The sequence below is a fragment of the Salmo salar genome, chromosome 18 (assembly GCF_965601325.2).
Source record: "Salmo salar chromosome 18, fSalSal1, whole genome shotgun sequence".
NCBI classification, from domain to species: domain Eukaryota; kingdom Metazoa; phylum Chordata; class Actinopteri; order Salmoniformes; family Salmonidae; genus Salmo; species Salmo salar.
Window position 1 is genome coordinate 86811195 of NC_138308.1, and position 9931 is coordinate 86821125.

Sequence of the window (9931 nt, forward strand, 5' to 3'; positions counted from 1 at the left end):
ACAACAATAACTAAACAGGAGATAGATACTAACCTGAAAATATTAAGAGTAACACCCAAAGTTCCATGGTTGTATTGGTATTCCCTAATACATGGGAGAAAAATATTAATCAAATTCTAAATAAATAAAACAATTATTCATCTAAAATATACATTTAAATACTAATCAATAATACAACTTGATTCATGTTAAGTCTCTATACAAAAGTTATCCTAAACAGTAAGCAGTTTTTCTGAGTGATTTTTCTATCAATATAGTAGGCTTACATTACCTGTAAGTGACAGTGTTCACTATTCCGTACATTTACATTCTGATAAGTGCATGTACTTTCAATGTATAATATTTTATAGAATAATAGAAAATGTCTTACAAAAATGGTTGCTGCTCGTCTTAGTGTTGAGGCTTCTGTGAGCTCCTCAACTGATATGCATACGTTTCTCTTTTGATTTTCTGTCGGGTGGCATCCCAAATGGCACCCTATTCCCTATATAGTCCACTACTTATAGGGGCGGCAGATAGCCGCTACCTATAGGGGCGGCAGGTAGCCTTGTGGTTAGAGTGTTGGACTAGTAACCGGAAGGTTGCAAGATTGAATCCCTGAGCTGACAAGGTAAAAATCTGTTGTTCCCCTGAAAAAGGCAGTTAACCCACTGTTCCTAGGCTGTCATTGAAAATAAGAATTTGTTCTTAACTGACTTGCATAGTTAAATAAAGATAAAATAATAAATAGTGTGCCACTTGGGATGTACATTCAGTCTCTGGCAGTTACAGTAATTACAGTTGAACAAGGAAGAAGAATCTACATTCCAACACTATCATGCCAGTAAGCAACTTCTGGTAACACTTGTTAGATCATTTCTTGGTACAGTGGTTTAAAAGTTGTAGCATACTGCAGCACAGCTTGCATGGTGACAGAGAATTCCATGGCACATTATTTAAGTGTCAGCCATTAATGCTAGCTAGCTAGTTTGACCACCAGAGGACATCTTTGAGAAGCATTTGATAGCCTTCAATAGTGGCTGTACTAGAGAATTGAAAACATTTTGTAAGAACATGGTATATGGGACTGATTTTGAGAAATGTTTCTTAATTTGATATGGCGTTTCTAGTCCAAGAAAAACTCTGGGTTTCCGTCAGGACGGAACGGAAAATATGGCGCTGTACAACGTGATGGTCGGGAGTAGGCTACAGTACTGGGCTATTTAGCTAAAGAATCCCTGTCGTGCGCCAGTTGTGTATAGCCGTAATGGAAATTTGTGACCTTATTTGACCTTTTCTGCCGCTTTTGACACAAGGTTGGATCCCTCCTTGGGGCACTACTTGTTGAGTAAATAAAACACTTAACAATCACAATACAGTAACTATTGGTCACTTATGTATTATTATTCTAATATGTATTCATTATAGAATTGTGTCAGTTATTAATGATAAACCTTTAAAATGCATCCAATCCATCTCTATTTTTCAGCTCCAGATGACAAAACCTGGACACAGTCCAAGGGTTGCAGGTCTGCCGACTTCCTTCTGGTCACACATTGTAGTCGGAGAAATATCCAATAAACCAAAGACATTGTTTTAAGTGTGAACGTACTTTATTGCAGATATTTTCCTCAAATAAAATAAACAAGTTATTACAACTGATTTACAGTAGGGGGAAAAAAGTATTTGATCCCCTGCTGATTTTGTACGTTTGCCCACTTAAAAAGAAATGATCAGTCTATAATTTTAATAGTAGGTTTATTTGAACATTGAGAGACAGAATAACCAGAAAATAATCCAGAAAAACACATGTGAAAAATGTTATAAAATGATTTGCATTTTAATGAGGGAAATAAGTATTTGACCCCTCTGCAAAACATGACTTAGTACTTGGTGGCAAAACCCGTGTTGGCAATCACAGAGGTCAGACATTTCTTGTAGTTGGCCACCAGGTTTGCACACATCTCAGGAGGGATTTTGTCCCACTCCTCTTTGCAGATCTTCTCCAAGTCATTAAGGTTGAGGCTGACGTTTGGCAACTCAAACCTTCAGCTCCCTCCACAGATATTCTATGGGATTAAGGTCTGGAAACTGGCTAGGCCACTCCAGGACCTTAATGTGCTTCTTCTTGAGCCACTCCTTTGTTGCCTTGGCCGTGTGTTTTGGGTCATTGTCATGCTGGAATACCCATCCATGACCCATTTTCAATGCCCTGGCTGAGGGAAGGAGGTTCTCACCCAAGATTTGACGGTACATGGCCCTGTCCATCGTCCCTTTGATGCGGTGAAGTTGTTCTGTCCCCTTAGCAGAAAAACACCCCCAAAGCATAATGTTTCCACCTCCATGATTGACGGTGGAGATGGTGTTCTTGGGGTCATAGGCAGCATTCCTCCTCCTTCAAACATGGCGAGTTGAGTTGATGTCAAAGAGCTCCATTTTGGTCTCATCTGACCACAACACTTTCACCCAGTTGTCCTCGGAATCATTCAGATGTTCATTGGCAGACTTCAGACGGGCCTCTATATGTATTCTTGAGCAGGGGGACCTTGCGGGCGCTGCAGGATTTCAGTCCTTCACGGTGTAGTGTGTTACCAATTGTTTTCTTGGTGACTATGGTCCCAGCTGCCTTGAGATCATTGACAAGATCCTCCCGTGTAGTTCTGGGCTGATTCCTCACCGTTCTCATGATCATTGCAACTCCACGAGGTGAGAGCTTGCATGGAGCCCCAGGCCAAGGGATAGACAGTTCTTTTGTGTTTCTTCCATTTGCGAATAATCGCACCAAATGTTGTCACCTTCTCACCAAGCTGCTTGGCGATGGTCTTGTAGCCCATTCCAGCCTTGTGTAGGTCTACAATCTTGTCCCTGACATCCTTGGAGAGCTCTTTGGTCTTGGCCATGGTGGAGAGTTTGGAATCTGATTGATTGATTGCTTCTGTGGACAGGTGTCTTTTTTACAGGTAACAAGCTGCGGTTAGGAGCACTCCCTTTAACCTGTTAGGGACAGACGTTCCGCTAGTGGAACGCCTCACCAATATCCAATGGTAGAGCGTGGCGCGAAATACAAATACCTTAAAAATGCTATAACTTCAATTTCTCAAACATATGACTATTTTACACCATTTTAAAGACAAGACTCTTGTTAATCTAACCACACTGTCCGATTTCAAAAAGCCTTTACAGCGAAAGCAAAACATTAGATTATGTCAGGAGAGTACCCTGGCAAAAATAAATCACACAGCCATTTTCAAAGCAAGCATATATGTCACAAAAACCAAAACCACAGCTAAATGCAGCACTAACCTCTGATGATCTTCATCAGATGACACTCCTAGGACATTATGTTATACAATACATGCATGTTTTGTTCAATCAAGTTCATATTTATATCAAAAAACAGCTTTTTACATTAGCATGAGATGTTCAGAACTAGCATACCCACCGCAAACTTCCGGTGAATTTACTAAATTACTCACGATAAACGTTTACAAAAAACATAATTATTTTAAGAATTATAGATACAGACCTCCTTTATGCAATCGCAGTGTCAGATTTTAAAATAGCTTTTCGGCGAAAGCACATTTTGCAATATTCTGAGTAGATAGCTCGGCCATCACAGGCTAGCTAATTTGCCACCCACCAAACTCAGATTTACTATAAGAAAAATTGTATTACCTTTGCTGTTCTTCGTCAGAATGCACTCCCAGGACTTCTACAACAAATGTTGTTTTGGTTCGAAATAATCCATAGTTATATCCAAATAGCTCCGTTTTGTTCGTGCGTTCAGGTAACTTTCCGAAGGGTGACGCGCGGGCGCAATTTGTGACAAAAATTTTCAAAATATTCCATTACCGTACTTCGAAGCATGTCAAACGCTGTTTAAAATCAATTTTTATGCTATTTTTCTCGTAAAATAGCGACAATATTCCAACCGGGCGACGTTATATTCATTCATAGACTGAAAGAAAAACATGGAGTCGTCTCGTGCACACGCACTCCAGTGTCACTGTTCCCTGCCTGACCACTCACAAAAACTCCTGTTTTTTTTCGCCCATAGACGTCATTCCACTTTCTGGCGCCTTCTGAGAGCCAATGGAAGCCTTAGAAAATCTCACGTTACTTTTGAGTGTTTTCTATCCAAATCTACTAATTATATGCATATTCTAGTTTCTGGGCAGGAGTAGTAACCAGATTAAATCGGGTACGTTTTTTATCCGGCCGTGAAAATACTGCCCCCTATCCCAAACAGGTTTTAAGAGTGTGCTCTAATCTCAGCTCTTTACCTGTATAAAAGACACCTGGGAGCCAGAAATCTTTCTGATTGAGAGGGGGTCAAATACTTATTTCCCTCATTAAAATGCAAATCAATTTCTAACATTTTTTACATTAGTTTTTCTCTATTTTTTTGTTGTTATTCTGACTCTCACTGTTCAAATAAACCCACCATTAAAATTATAGACTGATCCTTTCTTTGTCAGTGGGCAAACGTACAAAACCAGCAGGGGATCAAATACTTTCCCCCCCCACTGTACATTGTGGATAGTGTGTGCGCATGTTTCATTTTATTTTTCCTTGTCAGCCACCCATCTCTGCTTTGTCAGTCTTGATAGCCTCACCCAGAAGACACTGGGCCTGTCAGGCAGTGGTGGAGAACATGGCAGATCTGAAAGAGAGCTGCACAAAGTGACAGTAAGTATACTTATCAACAACAGGTCTGTGTGTACATCTGTTGGTGTGAGTGAGCATATGCAATACAATTCTGAATTACCTGTATCCATCTGGGAATACTCGAAAGTTTCTCCCTTCACAGCCAGTGTAGTGGGAACTGGTGCAGCCGGTAAATAAAATACCACAGCAGGGGAATTCCGTGACTGCAGCTGAACTGCTGGGGGTGGCAGATCTAAAAGAGGCACAATTTTCTTAACTGACAATAATCATACAACTAAACAGACTGAATTAGTGTAAGGCCTGGATTCAATCAGATCAAGTGTTAAGCGGTAATAGCTGACACCCGCATAGCTGATGTTTTGGCGGTGTCTGAGGTAGAGGTCGACCGATTATGATTTTTTCAACGCCGATACCAATTATTGGAGGACCAAAAAAAGCCGATACCGATTAATTGATTAATTAATTAATATATATATATATATATATATATATATATATATATATATATATATATATATATATATATATATATATATATATGTAATAATGACAATTACAACAATACTGAATGAACCCTTTTATTTTAACTTAATATAATACATAAACAAAACTCAATTTAGTCTCAAATAAATAATGAAACATGTTCAATTTGGTTTAAATAATGCAAAAACACAGTGTTGGAGAAGAAAGTAAAAGTGCAATATGTGCCATGTAAAAAAGCTAACATTTAAGTTCCTTGCTCAGAATATGAGAACATATGAAAGCTGGTGGTTCCTTTTAACATAAGTCTTCAATATTCCCAGTTAAGAAGTTTTAGGTTGTAATTATTATAGGACTATTTCTCTCTATAGCATTTGTATTTCATATACCTTTGACTATTGGATATTCTTATAGGCACTATAGTATTGCCAGCCTAATCTCGGGAGTTGATAGGCTTGAAGTCATAAACAGCGCTGTGCTTCAAGCATTGCGAAGAGCTGCTGGCAAATGCAGGAAAGTGCTGTTTGAATTAATGCTTACGAGCCTGCTGCTGCCTACCACCGCTCAGTCAGACTGCTCTATCAAATATCAAATCATAGACTTAATTATAATATAATAAACACACAGAAATACGAGCCTTAGGTCATTAATATGGTCAAATCTGGAAACTATCATTTCGAAAACAAAACGTTTATTCTTTCAGTGAAATACGGAACCGTTCTGTATTTTAACGAACGGGTGGCATCCATAAGTCTAAATATTGCTGTTACATTGCACAACCTTCAATGTTATGTCATAATTATGTAACATTTTGGCAAATTAATTACGATCTTTGTTAGGAAGAAATGGTCTTCACACAGTTCGCAACGAGCCAGGTGGCCCAAACTGCTGCATAGACCCCGACTCTGTTGCACAGAAGGCAAGAGAAGTGACACAATTTCCCTAGTTAATATTGCCTGCTACCATGAATTTCTTTTAACTAAATATGCAGGTAAATTTTTTTTTTAATTGTGTAGTGATTTTAAGAAAGGCATTCATGTTTATGGTTAGGTACAATGGTGCAACGACAGTGCTTTTTTTGCAAATGCGCTTGTTAAATCATCACCCGTTTGGCGAATTAGGCTGTGATTCGATGATAAATGAACAGGCACCGCATTGATTATTTGCAACGCAGGACGAGCTAGTTAAACTAGTAATATCATCAACCATGTGTAGTTAACTAGTGATTATGTTAAGATTGATTTGTTTTTTATAAGATAAGTTTAATGCTAGCTAGCAATTTACCATGGCTCCTTGCTACACTCGCGTAACAGGTGGTCAGCCTCCACGCAGTCTCCTCGTGGAGTGCAATGTAATCGGCCATAATCTGCGTCCAAAAGTGACGATTACCGATTGTTATGAAAACTTGAAATCGGCCCTTATTAAATCGGTTGACCTCTAGTCCGAGGTGTAACTGCGTTGGATCTGTCAAATCGGTGAGCAGCAGCCCTTCACCGTCCTATTCACGTTATAAGTTCAGAACGAGAAAGTGTAAGTTACATAGAAATAATGATGCTCAAATTCAAAATCATTCAACTAAATAAAGAGGATTTCTATCAGCCAAATCGAGGTGTAGATTACATCTCTAATTCCAGTGTTCTAACTTGTAAACAGGGCTGCATGAGATTTCTGTTAATGCGACTCTGTACAGCCAATGGCAATGTCCACGTTAGGTATAATGCCAGGAGACGCTTGTGGATATGACAGCTTGTTCTACAGTTATACCTCAGACACCGCCAAAACAACCGCTATGCAGATGTTGGCTGAAGCGGATGTGATTAAATGGAGCCCCAAGTGAGGGAGAGTGTGCATGTGTGTATACATGTATGTGATAATTACCTGTATCACCTTTCGTGGCCCGTGTAGCAGGTGCAGGGGCAGACGACTGCAGCTGTTAAGACTGGTTGAGCTAATAGGGGTGTCAGATCTAAAAGAGAGAGGAACAATTTTCAACCGTTAAAATAATTATACAACAAAACAGAGTGAGTGTGTGTGTTTGATAAATACCTGGACCACATCACACTGCTTCAGGTCTACAAGCCTCTGGAAGTTCCAGCATGTCACTCCATGCCTGGAACAGCTTGGAGGAAAGATGGTTACCTGTCACCCACCGAGCAGGTTGGCAGATCTGAAAAATAGGCACAATATAATTTTAATGACAAAGCCTTGACTACACACTAACCTAAACAGAACAAACTATGGGAGGCGCACAGTAGTACATACAGCCATGACTACATGGAACTATATTCCACATCAAGTAACTCATGCAAGCAGTAAAACTAGATTTAAAAACCAGACAAAAATACACCTTGTGGAACAGTGGGGACTGTGAAGAGACATGTATATACACACACGATAACATATGCACTGTACACACACGTACACAATATTTTGTGTTTTAGATTTGTGGTAGTAGAGTAGTGGCCTGAGGACACGCACTTAATGTGTTGTGAATGTATTGTAATGTTTTTAAAATTGTATAACTGCCTTAATTTCGCTGGACCTGGAGAAGAGTAACTGCTGTCTTGGCACTAGCTAATGGGGATACATAATAAATACAATACAACAAATGAATTACGTTTGTGTGTGTTTGGCAACCCACACAGCAGACTTCATTTTCCCAACTGCTCATTGTACTTGCCCTTGCAATCTGATATGTGTGTGTTCTGTGTTATTATGACTTAGAAGTGTCAACCTGACCACATCCTTGTAGTAGGCCATTCAGTGATTAGCTTTGGGAAAAATGACTAACAGTGTACAGTAAAAAGGATATCAAATATTCAGATCTGGATTGACAAGTAGGCTAAATCATGTGAAGATACAAACCTCTATGGCTTAGTCTACACTCAAGTTTAATAAAGGATGCAGGACATGAGCTCTAGGACCATGCCTCAGGACTACCTGGCCTGACGACTCCTGGCTGTCCCCGTCTCCAGTCCACCTAGTCATGCTGCTGATCTAGTCTCTGCTGTTTCTGTCTGCAGCTATGGAACCCTGACCTGCTCAAGGCTCACCAGAGGTACTACCTTGTCCCAGGCCCGCTGTTTGAACCTGTCTCTACCGGACCTACTGTCTCAACCTCTAAATGCTCAGCTATGAAGAGCCAACTGGCATTTACTCCTGAGGTGCTGAACTATTGCACCCTCTACAACCACTGTGATTATTATGATTGGATCCTGCTGGTCATCTATGAATGTTTGAACATCTTGAAGAATAATCTGGCTAAATGGCTGTACTCTTTTATAATATCCATCAGCAAAGCCAGAAGAGGACTGGCCACCCCTCAGAGCCTGGTTCCTCTCTAGGTTTCTGCCTTTTAGGACGTTTTTCCTAGCCACAGTGCTTCTACGTCTGCATTGCTTGCTCTTTGGGGTTTTAGGCCAGGTACCTGTATAAGCACTTTGACAACTGCTGATGTAAAAGGGCTTTATAAAAGACATTTGATAGATTGCTTGTATATGCTTCTATTCATGTCAGTAACTCTAAATATGACATTTAGTTGCCTTACATTTCCTCAATAGGAAGTTGTACCTTAAGCCAACACTTTTCTCCTGGTCTTTCCTGCTGGGGACAGGGGGCTTCAGGTTTGGGAATGGAGCCTAGAGAAATGGAATATTAGCAATAATTAGTGTCCACATTTCTGAATGAATGAAATTCCATATGGGTTAGCTGTGTATCTCATCTGATTGACAATTGTTGATGATATACTGTATATGTCTATTTTCTTTAGAAAATCTGCCACCAAACCACACACTTATATCTAGTGATTGTTCACACTACCATTATCTTATTTGACCAAATCAAAAATAACACAATTTTGTCAATGGACCCAACGAATAACAAAACAGTAGGAAGGCTATTGTTGCTGTATACTGTACCCTACCCCATCAAACTACTACTAGCTGGTCACAAGGCTACATTGTTATCATTTAGTAATGTTGTACTGTAATCTACTGCACCCCATATCAACCAACTAGTAGTGACAAGGCTATATTGTTGTCATTCAGTAATACTGTAACGGTACTGTGGCCCACAACAAATTATTATCCACCTAGCTAGCTAGTGATAGCTTAGCTAGCTCAAAATAAACCATCAGTGAATGACAACATACTTTTAAAGGAAATATCTATCTAGCATGTATGATTGCATGTAACACAACATTGCAAAGTTTGAACGCAAAGTTTACTGACCAGTATGCTGTTCTCTCTCGGGAACTAGAGTGAGGGCGGCATCCAAATATGAGGTTAGCTAGCGCCGTTACCGTGGTTAGCATTAGCTATGTAAGTATCTATCCAGCAACAATGTCGAGGTCAAAAAACAAAATTAACCATGTTAAGCCATGCTGACTTCGGAAGATAAGTCAAATTGGACTGGAATAATTAACAGGCTGAACGTACATTTCTGTGACTAACTAGCTAACTTTAGCTTGCTAGCTCAGTGGCCGGTGATGCACCTATTCCGGTTTACAGAGTGTGCGTCCCTCCCCCCTCCCACGCCCTGCATGGAGAAGCGCCACTGAGTCAACATGTGGTCAGAATTATATTACACTCAGGTTGGTTTACGAACCACATTGACAATGCATGGGAAACGGTTTAGGGCCGTTTAGCAAAATAGTCCCCATGGTTGTATACTCTGCAAAAACACATTCACGCTTTTAGTACACCAAAATACCTTTGGTTTTGTGATCTCAGAGCCGGCTCATTTTCAAGTCATGGTTACGGTCTTAACCCTGGAACGGGTAGCACCATAGAAAGAACCTGGCTTG

At 40.0% G+C, this 9931-nt stretch overlaps 2 long non-coding RNA genes across 3 annotated transcripts; one reads left to right on the top strand and one right to left on the bottom strand.

Moving 5' to 3' along the window:
• Positions 1-1570: 1570 nt before the first annotated feature.
• On the bottom strand, positions 1571-9645 carry LOC106577927 (uncharacterized). Of its 2 annotated transcripts, none has more exons than XR_001322235.3 (6): positions 9357-9645; positions 8698-8765; positions 7174-7294; positions 7006-7093; positions 4748-4879; positions 1571-4653 (listed from the first exon to the last, which is right to left on the bottom strand). It is a non-coding gene; the product is annotated as an uncharacterized LOC106577927 (long non-coding RNA). The 2 variants fall into 2 exon arrangements; XR_001322236.3 differs by having other exon boundaries at positions 8675-8765.
• LOC123728754 (uncharacterized) lies at positions 4544-9489 on the top strand. Its single transcript, XR_006760514.2, has 2 exons — positions 4544-4668; positions 8151-9489. It is a non-coding gene; the product is annotated as an uncharacterized LOC123728754 (long non-coding RNA).
• Positions 9646-9931: the final 286 nt, after the last annotated feature.